The sequence below is a fragment of the Pithys albifrons genome, chromosome Z, assembly GCF_047495875.1.
Source record: "Pithys albifrons albifrons isolate INPA30051 chromosome Z, PitAlb_v1, whole genome shotgun sequence".
NCBI classification, from domain to species: Eukaryota; Metazoa; Chordata; class Aves; order Passeriformes; family Thamnophilidae; genus Pithys; species Pithys albifrons.
Genome location: NC_092497.1, coordinates 2,702,990 through 2,715,081, shown reverse-complemented (window position 1 = coordinate 2,715,081; position 12,092 = coordinate 2,702,990). Strand labels below are relative to the sequence as shown.

The following is a 12,092-nucleotide window of genomic DNA, read 5'->3' as shown; positions in this document are numbered from 1 at the left end:
AAAAACTTGCGTATTTTAATAAAAGTGTTCTCTTTTTTTAATGAAAACCAACTTTTGTGAAAATATATAATGGAAAAGTTAAATCTGAAGATTGTGTGAGAATATGCAGTAATAGATATATCAACAGTATATCTGTTCTTAAAAAAGTCCTTTTTTGTTTCTTACATATATTTTGAGCTGATTTGGGTTTGGGTTTTTTTAATTAATTTCTTATCCTTGTGAGAAGACAGGTCCCCTGTGTTCAGATGTGCTTATTAGCACCCAGGCTGTGTTGGAAGCTTTTGTTGGTGTAGCAATAGAAATGCATGGTTCATTTTATTTCTCTGGTCTCTGTGACTCCAAAACAGACTAAGCACCTATTTAGGTGTTTTCTGAGATGTATGTTTTGTCATTTGAACAAGTATAAACTACTGATATAGTATGTGATTTTTCTGTTTGATTGTTCACTATTCTCTATAATTATCCCTCCCAGTCCTATCCCTTTCCCTGTCCCTGTGAAACACTTCCTGCATTAAGGGGATTTGCAAGAATGGCCACTCCTGTGACCTACAGGTGACTCATTACACACTGAGACAGGCCGAGATTAGTAACATCTCACCTGCCTTTGCTAAGGTGTCCTGTGCTTAACAGAGAATTGCCACCACTTCTAGGGGTCAAGGTTTCTGGGTGGTTTTTTTCTTGCTTGCTTGCAGGTGAAGGAGAGAAATTATTCTTAGCAAGAGATAGAAGAATTACAGAAATAAGAACTATTTCTTTGTCTGGTATAATTTATGAGAGGGGCTCTAAATATTTTGTACTTTCCTAATTAAAGTCTTTGAAGAGGTTTTAGAGGCTTTAAAGTGGTGAAGCCTGAGCCTGAATTTCTAGAGCTGGTGTATTGGCTACAGAAGGAGAAGACCTAGGATTTTCTGGAAGCCAGAAACATTTGGCAGGGATGAGTTTTCTGTCTCCACAGGTGGATCCTTCATTTTTTTCATAGTTGACATTTTGTGATGTGAAATCAGAGCTGTATTTTAAGTTGTGCCTCTGCTCTTCATACTTACACAAACATGCCAAAAATGTGGAGAGATATTTCTAATACTAAGTTTAAAAGTATGAAAAACTTCATTTGCTCTTTAGATTGTGAGTTTAATAACAGTAAATGTTTAAACTTCACATCAACATTTGTATATTTTAAAAGGAAGCAATAGCTGATTTGCTAATTTTTTTTTCCCACTTCCAGATGAATTTCACAGTCAACCAGATCAAATCAACCTTGTCAGACTCTTCAATGTGCCTGACCTGGAGGAACCTGATTGAGAGACATGCAGAAAGAGAAAGAAAGATGCATCATAATTGAGTCTGTGTAAGATTTTGTTTGTGTCTCTGTCTTGGTTTGAGATAAGCAACTGCCAACCCCCCCAAGCACAGAGAGAAAAGCCTCCCTCCTAACACCAGGGAAAGGGAGGAAAAGAGAGGGGAAAGGAAAAAAACACTTCAAACTGCGTTTATACTAAATCTACATATATTTTTCACAGAAAGAAAGAGACAATTAGAAGAGAGTACAAATATACACTCACACAAGTCTACAACAACAAGTTCCCCACCTCAACTTCTTAACAAACACACAAATTCTACTGTCCTAACTACACATTACTTAAGAAGAAGCTTATTCCCCAGGGAGACAAACCCAAGCAGAAAGGAGAGACCCAGAACAACACATTTTACTTTCCTGTGAGCCAGTGGTGGGCCTGGTCCTCTCCATCCCCCCTGGGACAGCATCGTGCATCCTCCCAAGAGGAAGGCTGAGAAGCGACTGCCTTAACCACTCCCACACTGGTTCCTACTTCCCTGGAGATGATGTCATAATGTGGTATGGAATACAAAGTTACTGGCTAGAAGAGGTCAGCTGTTAGCTCAGCCCAGCTCAAGTCAGCTGACAGCTTCGGCCTAGTCCAAACTTCAGAGCCCAAATTTAGGCCCACCTAGGTGAACCCGTAACAGTCTCTTTTCTTCCTGTCATTTTTCTTTAAAATCTGGAGACGGAAAAAGGGTTTGCTGAAAGCCTTGCATTTTGCCAGATCTCTTTTTAAGCTGACATGTGAATCAAGCTGTGCTCTACAGAAGCTCACAGTCTTCAGAGCTCACAGTCTTCAGAGTGCAACAATCTGGGCAAAATGGGAGTAGAAGTTTCAGGTGAGACCTAATGACCATTTATCCTGGTTCTCACCACGGAGAAAGATGCTTTTGGGAAGTTTTGTAGCAACCTTCATTTTTAGTGGATTTCTTAGAGAAAGCCATTGTGATGGGTTGCATCTTGTCACTATCAGCTCTGCCTTTGATGTCAGCAACTGCAAATTTAGTAAGTTTTACAGTGATTTGGAGCATTACTCTACAAGAGTCTTAGAGTGATACTGTACTATGACTACTGTCTTAAGGTGTTGATTTTGAATAAGGATTAATTACATGTAAAGCAGAATTGTAGATCCTAAGAGGTCCATAAATTGAAATATTCAAGTCTTCTTGTGGCTTTCCCTTGAATTGCACTAAGCATGGGCACTGTAATACAGTAGGCATAGTTGCCTGATCAATGCAACCTTTAAAACCAGCAAATTGTGAAGCATTGCTAAGTTATCATTATTTTCTTCTCTTACAGGGCAATTTCTATGTATCATAAAGTCTCACACAGTGACTTCGCCTTCATGAAACACTGTAGAGGTGGTTTGGGTTTTCTTACTAACCTAATTGACTCCCTTGGACATGTCTCTGAAGTCACAGTGGCTCTCTGCGTCACTGATAAGTGTCTTTTTCTGATTGACTGTTTCAGTTAGAAATTGCTTTTCAATTAGAAAGGACTCAGGGTATTTAATTTTCTTCTTCTTAAGAAAAAAAATTCATGAATGATAGAAGCAGCTTGTTTCTCTGAATGTTTAATTACTAATGATATGAATGCTGATATGCATTCTTAGCCCATGGCATTTCCTGTGTTTTAGGGGATTACATCCACTTGATATCCAATTTGTGGGTTGAATGTAGAGTAGCTGAGGACATAAAGTCGATCTTTCAGTAAAATCCTGGAGAGTGGAGTTCCTGTCTCTCTCCTTCCATTAGAAAATGGAGCAATATGTGCAACTGAAAATGATGGGTTTGACACATAATACCACCAAATTTTGAGTTTGAATTTGCCAGTCACCACTCTATCAAGCAGACTAGAGATCTTGCCCATATATAATGGAAGTTTTAATTGTGCTTGTATTTTATCAAGGCATTTGTGTACAGACAGAGAGTGTTCTGGGGTAGGGTATTGTTCAATATGTCAAACAGCTACTGATGATGAACAAAATGAGACCATGCTTGAGGCCACACCCTGAGTATTGTGTTCAGTTCTGGGCCCCTCAGTTCAGGAATGATCTTGAGGGGCTGGAGCGGGGCCAGAGAAGAGCAACGAGGCTGGAGAAGGGACTGGAGCACAAGTGCTGTGGGGAGAGGCTGAGGGGGCTGGGGGTGTTTAGCCTGGAGAAGAGGAGGCTCAGAGGTGACCTCAGCACTGTCTAAAACTGCCTGAAGGGAAGTTCTGGCCAGGTGGGGGTTGGTCTCTTCTCCCAGGCACTCAGCAATAGGACAAGGGGGCACGATGGGCTCAAGCTCTGACAGGGGAGGTTTAAGTTGGAGATCAGAAAAAAATTCTTTGCAGAGAGAGTGCTCAGGCATTGGAATGGGCTGCCCAGAGAGGGGGTGGATTCTCCATCCCTGGAGGTTTTTCAGCTGAGCTTGGCCGTGGCACTGAGTGCCATGATCTGGTAAAGGGACTGGAGTTGGACCAAGGGTTGGACTGGATGATCTCGAAGGTCTTTTCCAACCCAATCCATTCTGTGATTCTGTCATTTGCTGGGATTGCAGATGTAGCTGGAGGAACTTTGCCTGTGTCTTGTAGAAAATGTCACAGTCATTACCCCCACACATGGAAAAGGTGAAACTGGACCAATGGGTGATATTATGGTAAAGAAAACTTTAAACTTTGCTGTGGTTGAAATCCTCTTTTGGAGACAATTGCATATATTTATGGCAGTTCAGATCTCTGCAACCTGAAGGAGCCATTTTTCCAGCCACTTCCATACACACTGCTCCATACTCTTTTGGGGATATTATTTCAGACCAACCAACTGGGGAGTGAAAGCTACCAGGAGAGAGAACAGAAATCACAAAGCAGATCATCCTCCAGTGACACTTCCTCGCTGACAAAATGTGTAACCTCAAGCCAGTTTCTCTATGTCATTCAAACATCAAATGTCAGGCATTTGACTGGAGCAAACTGCTCAAGGGAAGCTGTGGGTCTTTAAAGCCAGAACATTGGCTTTCTGTGCCTCACTCGCTGCCTGTGTCACTCACACAACAAGAAACGTGGCCTTTCTGCTATCCCTGACTCGTAAGACATTTAATTTGCTCTTTTCTGATCTAAAGATGTAAATCTCTGTTTTTCTACCAGTAATTATATCATAATGTGCTGGATATCTCTGGAAGGATAGTTTGAGAGAAAGACAAATAGTATTTTCTGTACTGAGGCTGAGAATTGTAAAATAAAAATAAAAAAAATTTTAAAAAGCGCAAAGTCAACCAGAAGCCTTCTCTGGTGGTTCAGCTGTTAAAGTAAGAAATGGTCAGAATTGGGCTGCATCAGATACTATTTTTTTCAGCAAACATGTACAAGACAGACCTTCTCATGAAGTTATAGACCTGTTTCCCTTTGTTCAAATGTGATTATCTCATACAGGCTTGTTTTACAACTAAAATTGACTGCAGCTTAATCTGGTTACTGAAACAAAGGAGTCTCAGTGAGAATTTAATTCTGATTCTTAGATTCCATTAATTCAGCCATTCTTAAGTCAGGTCAGTTTTATCTTTCTGGCAGAATTGAACCACCTCTATTTTAATTGCCAGAGAAAGTTCACTAAGAATTCAGTTAATACTCTTTACAAAGTGATCACCCTCCAAATACTACTTAACACTTTACAGATACATTTCTGAAGTCTTTATTTTAGTCTTTTTAAAAAACATTCCCACTGTATGGAACTGAGTGAGTTTTGCTTCAAAGCTCCACCTGAGCATTCAGAGGAAGAGGGAGGTACGATGAAAAGCCTCTGGGGTGGTGAGAGAGCACCACAGCACGGGTGGAATGGCTGTAGATCCATGTTTAGATACCACAGTGACACTCTGAGGATGTCAGTGGTGCATACCAGTGCGTGCCCAGCCTGTGCTTCTGCAAAACTGAGCTGTCATAGGCAGATGGACACAGGAGTCTGTAACTCTTACAACAGAAATATTTATACATTTGAGTGTTAAAGCACAACACTGAGCAAAGGAATTGCCTGTCGTGCAGATGTGCTGTGAAAGCTTTCTCTGATCATAGAGTCATAGAATGGATTGGGTTAGAAAAGACCTCCGAGATCATCAAGTTCAACCCTTGGTCCAACTCCAGTCCCTTTACCAGATCATGGCACTCAGTGCCACAGCCAATCTCAGTTTAAAACCTCCAGGGATGGGGAATCCACCCCCTCTCTGGGCAGCCCATTCCAATGCCTGAGCACTCTCTCTGCAAAGAATTTTTTCTGATCTCAAATTTCCCCTGGCAGAGCTTGAGCCCATCGTGCCCCCTTGTCCTATTGCTGAGTGCCTGGGAGAAGAGACCAACCCCCACCTGGCCACAACTTCCCTTCAGGCAGTTCCAGACAGTGCTGAGGTCACCTCTGAGCCTCCTCTTCTCCAGGCTAAACACCCCCAGCTCCCTCAGCCTCTCCCCACAGCACTTGTGCTCCAGTTCCTTCTCCAGCCTCGTTGCTCTTCTCTGGCCCCGCTCCAGCCCCTCAAGATCTTTCCTGAACTGAGAGGCCCAGAACTGAACACAACACTCAAGTTGTGGCCTCCCCAAGGCAGAGTCCAGGGGAAGGGTCACTGCCCTGGGCCTGCTGGCCACGCTAGTTTGGATCCTGGACAGGATCCCACTGGCCTTCTTGGCCACCTGGGCACACTGTTGGCTCATGATGATGTGCTCACAACCTTAGAACACAAATGCTTTCATTGAACTGTGTTATACACACAAAAGATTATGAACCAAATCCAACCTTTTAATTCAGGTGAGTATTTCTGTGCATTTTGTAAACCTGAAATCGTATCTCATAAGTGATGGAGACAACTTCCTATCAGATGAGTACACGATTTGCTGTTAACTGAATTCTTTATCCCTGTGTGAAGGCTCAGTGTATTTGCTGGTATTCTGAAGCCTTGTACCAAATTAACCTACCTCGACTTACTTAGCTCATAGGATACTTCCAGTATTTATTTTGTGTGGTATTTTAGCAAGGCTTCAAAAGACAGTTATAGATCATAGGGTGAAGTAAGAGAATTCTTGACAGCAGCATTGCTTACAGGGCCTAGTTCCCTGAAAAAGCCTGAAAATCATAGAACAGACTGAATTGCTTTGAAAGGGACCTTAAATCACTTTCCACTAGACCAGGTTGCTCCAAGCCCAGCCCAACCTGGAAAAATGCATATTGAAGTCTGGTGTTTATAGTAAAAAACCTAAACAAGCAAAAAGACATTCTTTGCCTCCCCAAACTTCTAGCAGTTATTGCTATATTCAAATTAGCCACCTTCTGCTAATTTAATCTTTGCTTAAATGTGAAATGTTGGTTTGGTGGGGTTTTTTCAGTAAGTGAGTGGAAATCTGCAGGAGAAATGGATACTCCTCAAGTTCAGACTGGATGAGTAAAAATAAACATTTTTAGGTGTTTTGATCCAGCAACTGGAAAATTCAGCAAATCAGCCACTAGCCCACATGGAAAGAAGTTGTTAAGGACAGTCTGCCAGCTAGTTCTGGATCTTGTCCTTAGTTAACACCCTATTTTGTCTTGATTTGATTTGATTGCAAGGGTGTGAGGGGAGACTTCTTTTAGTTTAGCAGGTTAATTCTTATGAAAGTCATCTTTCTTCTAAAGTAGGTCCATACTTTCTGTAGAGATTGAAAACAAGAACAACATAAAAGATGAGACAGAAGCAGAAGGCAGGAGATCTGAATGGTCTCCGACCTGGAATAACACATTCTGTAAGTCACTAGATTAAAGATTTTTGTGTCTTATGTGTAAACACATTCTGATAGGAATTTGGAATTTTTCTATGAGGGGCCATCTGATGATGAAGCTGCTATGGGTCAAAATCATAATCCCAGAATACCAGAGGCTGCCAAAAATACACCACCCATAGTGCACAGATGAGTAGAACTGCCTAAAATAGATTTAGATTAAGTTTCCGTGTGATAATTAGTAATTTGGCACTGTTGAGGAGGGTATTACAAAAATAAATAAATAAAAAACCCCCAAAAAAACCTTGGGGTACCACACATAAAACTTGGGTTATGTCCTTATATGCAGGGTGCTGATGTGTGGGAAATTACATTTTTATTTTAAATTCAGGGAACATGTTGTTGAGATGAGCAGGAATGTGACAGAGGAATATTAGGATTAAATTCTAGCTCACTAAATTTTGTTCCAAAGAAGCCAAAGCTTTTATCTATCATGGAATGGTTTTGGGTTGGAAGGGACCTTAAAGCTCATCTCATTCCACTCCCTGACCTGGGCAGGGACACCTTCCACTAGACCAGGTTGATCCAAGGTTTTGGATAAGGGCTTGGAGTAAGAGGACAAGAGGGAATGGCTTCCCACTGTCAGAGGGCAGGGTTAGATGGGATATTGGGAAGGAATTGCTGGCTGGGAGGGTGGGCAGGCCCTGGCACAGGTTGGGCAGAGAAGCTGTGGCTGCCTCTGGATCCCTAGAAGTGTTCAAAGCCAGGTTGGACAGGGCTTGGAGCAACCTGGGCTAGTGGAAGGTGTCCCTGCCCATGGCAGGGGGTGGAATGATGAGCTTTAAGGTCCCTTCCAACCCAAACCATTCTGGAATTCTATGAGGCTTTTTATTCTAGTACTATGAGAAAGTTAAATGGAAACAGCAAAATGTAGGTAGGGAGGTGAATTATGTTGTTTTTTGTGAATTACCAGTACTGCTGGGAAAGTTACTATTTGGGGTTTTTTTTCTTCTCTCCTCTCCTTTCTTTCTGTCACTGTAAATATTCAGGGTAACAAACAATGGGTATCCTAAAAAAACCAGAAAGAGCAACAAGGATTATGTTTATTAACAAGCTCTTTTTGAACTGTTTAAACATTAACTTCTGTCCTTTGAATAACTGGATTTTATTAGTAAATTAAATTCTTCCATGAAAAGCCTGTAAAATATATTCCATCCTAAAAATAATTCTCACTAAGTGCAGATATTCACATGCCAATTTGTTTCAACTATCTTAAAACCAATCAGAATATTTTAAAACCTCCTTTAATAATTAAATCCAGACTGAAGTGCAGAGTGGTGGGTAGGAAAGCTACTAGATCAGTTGCTTAAAAGAATGTCTTGGCCATCAGGGGTGAAGGGGTGTGTGTGTGTAAGGACAAAGCAGCAAAATGGAGAATTGTCTCACACTCATGACTTTGTGAGAGTTTTGCTGCTTTGGTGATATGTTTCTAAACCAGTGTGAGGGCACAGTTTTTATCAGAGTTCTTGTCAGCCTGTTATCCCTGTAATCTCCAGTTCAGAACAGATAGTTTACTACTTTTTTCCTGGCAGCCAGCTCGCCTAGGCTTTGGTGCCAGCAGAGGGTGCCAGAAAAATGTGGACGCTTTTGCACATTCAGACTTTGCTGTCTACACCAGGTTGGGTTTCCATCATTTTAATTAAACGTTTTCCTTTGTAGCAAGTTTGGAATAAAGAACTGGTCACCAGCAACAGCAGGGTAGAAAATTCAGTACCAATCTGAGTCATTAAAAGGAGGACAGATCGCCAGCCCAAGTTTTTAATGGCATTACAACCTTCTGCCCAACTTAAGGCTACCTTTATAATGTGATCCTTCTTATGCTGCTGCTGAAAGATCAGCTTTTCAAAGCCCTTCCTCTGGTACTGGGATCTCTGTGTCCCATTTCCCTCCTCCTCGTTTAAAAATGCACTTCAGGAATATCCTGTGACAGCAGGGCAGAAAGTTTACTGGCTTCACAGGGCACATTTGGAACTTCTTATATGGTAGAACCGTAAAAAATATTTTGGAAGGTGCTTCTTTGACAAAGCACATGACTGTGGTAACTGCTTAAATAATCAGTGATGAAATAAGAAATGCTCAACTTTTAAAGTCTGAACTGGTGATTTAACATCTTAAAAGAATGATTTACACCTGTTTGTATGGCTGGAGTATTTGGGGAAGTTTTTTGTGTAAACTTTTAGCCTTTTGTGTCCTTCCTGCTACACTGATGCCTTTTCCATGCTGAAGGGTAGGAGCTGTTCTTTGCATGGAAGCCAATCCAGGGCTTTGGTCATCTCTCTTCCCCTTCTGGAATCTTCTCTGCAGTAATTTCTTTGATAATAAAGGAATTACATAATAAAGGGACAGGTTTCAACTGAACGTAGCATTTAGTGTCCTGTTCCTATCCTAACAGGTACTTTATTAGGTACAAGGAACTACCTAGCAGGTGCTTCTCACTTTGCTTCTGAACCCTGAACTAACACTCCTGTACTCCTTACCATAACCCAAACATCTCAGTTCCTGAGACATATCAAACATATTTTCCCCCATATACTTTTCTATCTATCCAAATGGAATTCCGTTTGCCTCTTTATTGCCAGTTTATTTGGTCACACGGGATGTTTTGCAGCTGGGAGCTGGCCTCCCTTTAACCTGCTCGAAAGCATAACCTGCCAAGTAGTAGCTTCCTAACCACAATTAGCAAGAGTGTTTTAGGGTTTTGTCTATGCAGAAACTCAAATTAAGCCAAGGTTTTACTTTTTCCCTTTTAATTTCTTCCTTCCCACTAAGTTTTACAGCCAATTTGAGTCCCAGCACTGGCAGCCAGATTTTTCCTGGAGATCGTTGTGATGCAAATTCTCCTGCTCAGTAAGTTGTGGCTGAAACACCTAAAGGCAAAGGCTTGAAGATGTCTCTGGATAACTTCCTAGATATGTTACAATCCCTTCTGTTTCATGGTGTGTGGTGCACTACCCAGTTTTGTCCTGTTATCATTTCCTCATAAAATCAGGAAGGAAAGTTTTTAGGGCATCACATTGACTACACACAATGTTAGCAGAGTGAAGTGATGGCATGATCACCTACTAAACAAAAGAAAGAAAAATGACATCCTAATTCAACTTACGTGGTTGTTGTCTGTATCACATCTCTGATCACCCCTACCTGTGTCAAAAATCCACATTAAAAACATCAGTCACCTGGGAGTAATGGTATTCCTTACAGTTTGCCTAATCCACAATTCTTTTTAGCCTAGGAAGCGTCTCCCTCCACTGTTGCAGGTATTCCTGTTGAACTGTCAGGTTTTGTTCTCTCAGCCAAAGACGGGTTCTTTGATTTCCAAACTGGAATCCTCAGTTCTGCTCTTGGAGACTGATGGTAAAAGGCTGGCAAGTTCCAGGTAACCTTTCCATCATCCACCACCTAGATTTGAGGTGGATGCATAAAATCCCCACTAATGTTGGAATCACAGAATCCTTTATGTTGGAAAAGAAGTCCCAGCCCATTGAATCCACCCTGTGCCTGATCCCCACCTTGACCCCCAGCTCAGAGCACTGAGGGCCATGTCTGCTCCTTTGACAGCTCCAGGGATGGGGACTCTTCCACCTCCCTGGGCAGACCCTTGCCAATGCCTGACCACACTTCCTGTGAAGAATTTTCCCCTAATACCCAATTTAAACCTCCTCTGGCATAACTGAGGCCATTTCCTCTTGTCCAGGATCATGGTTTAGGAATGGTATTCACTAATCACTCACTCCCACCCTCCTCTGTGGGCTGCAGAGAATTGAGAGGCATAAAAGGTAAAGGGTTGAGATAAGAACAATTTACTGAAAACGGCAATAAGGAATGGCAACAGCAACAAAACTAATAGCAAAAGGGTACAAAAGATTCATGTGCAAAATGCTCAAGGTGAGGGCGGTGGTGGAATATTGCGGAGAACAACCCTGTACCACGCTACCCCGACTGGGAGAGATTTCCTTCCCCCCACCCTCAATAAGTTGGTTTAGAATAACCTACCAATCCTGCCCATGCTCCTTCTGGCTACCGCAAAAATTAACCCCAGGGCATCCTGTCTCTGTTCCCTGGAGCAGAGCCTGACCACTCCCCGGCTCCCCCCTCCTGTCATGGAGTTGCAGAGAGTGAGAAGGTCCACCCTGACCCTCCTTGTCTCCAGGCTCAGCCCCCCCAGGTCCCTCAGCTGCTCCTGCTGCTCCAGCACCTTCCCAGCTCCCTTCACTTTCCTGGACACACTCCAGCCCCTCCAGGTCTCTCGTCTGAGGGACCCAGAACTGCCCTCAGCCTTCAGCAGTGCCAGCACAGCGATGGGCACTGCCCTGGTCCTGCTGGACAGTTTTCCAATTCAGGAAATGCCTGAATTCCTGCTCCTGGGCAGGTGCAGAACCTGTGTGGTGTCTTTGGCCAGCAAAGTCCTGACTACACAGCTCTCAAGTTTTTTTGAGACAGCTTTATCTGACCTAGAATATGAAAATCAGAAGCCAGGCCAGGCCTTCAGGAAGGTAGGGCCTTTCCCTCTCTGGAATTTTAGCAGATAGCTCACTCCTGAAAACTGCAGAAGTGACAGCAGAGGGACAGGTGAGGGAAAAAAAGGCCAGTTGGTTCAGGAAGGCTTTCGTTGCATGCTGTAAATCGTGCAGTGGGGACTTCATGTTAGTCTCATCACCTGTATTTCCTTCTGCAGTTGGCTTGAAGGTGTATTTGATACAATCCACTCAGGGCAGCCACCAGAAACTTCCACTGTGGAAACAAAGTCATCTAACCTATTCTCCAAGATCTTCCTCGTGTGAAAAGTTCTTGGACAGACAAGAATGCATTTTGGAATTTGCTGAAGGAACAATAAACCAAAACCTCATCAAGCTGCAACAGAACATTCTGCTTAGCAGGGCTGGAGAGGCACAGGCCTCAGCTCAGTTGCAGTCCCCTCCATCCACCACAACAAATTCTCTGTTCTCTTGTGGGCAGCACAAACAGCGGGAGCAACAAA

General features: G+C 42.6%; 1 pseudogene; it reads left to right on the top strand.

Moving 5' to 3' along the window:
* The first annotated feature begins 1,304 nt into the window (after positions 1-1,304).
* LOC139684624 (elongation factor 2-like) lies at positions 1,305-6,870 on the top strand (annotated as a pseudogene).
* Positions 6,871-12,092: the final 5,222 nt, after the last annotated feature.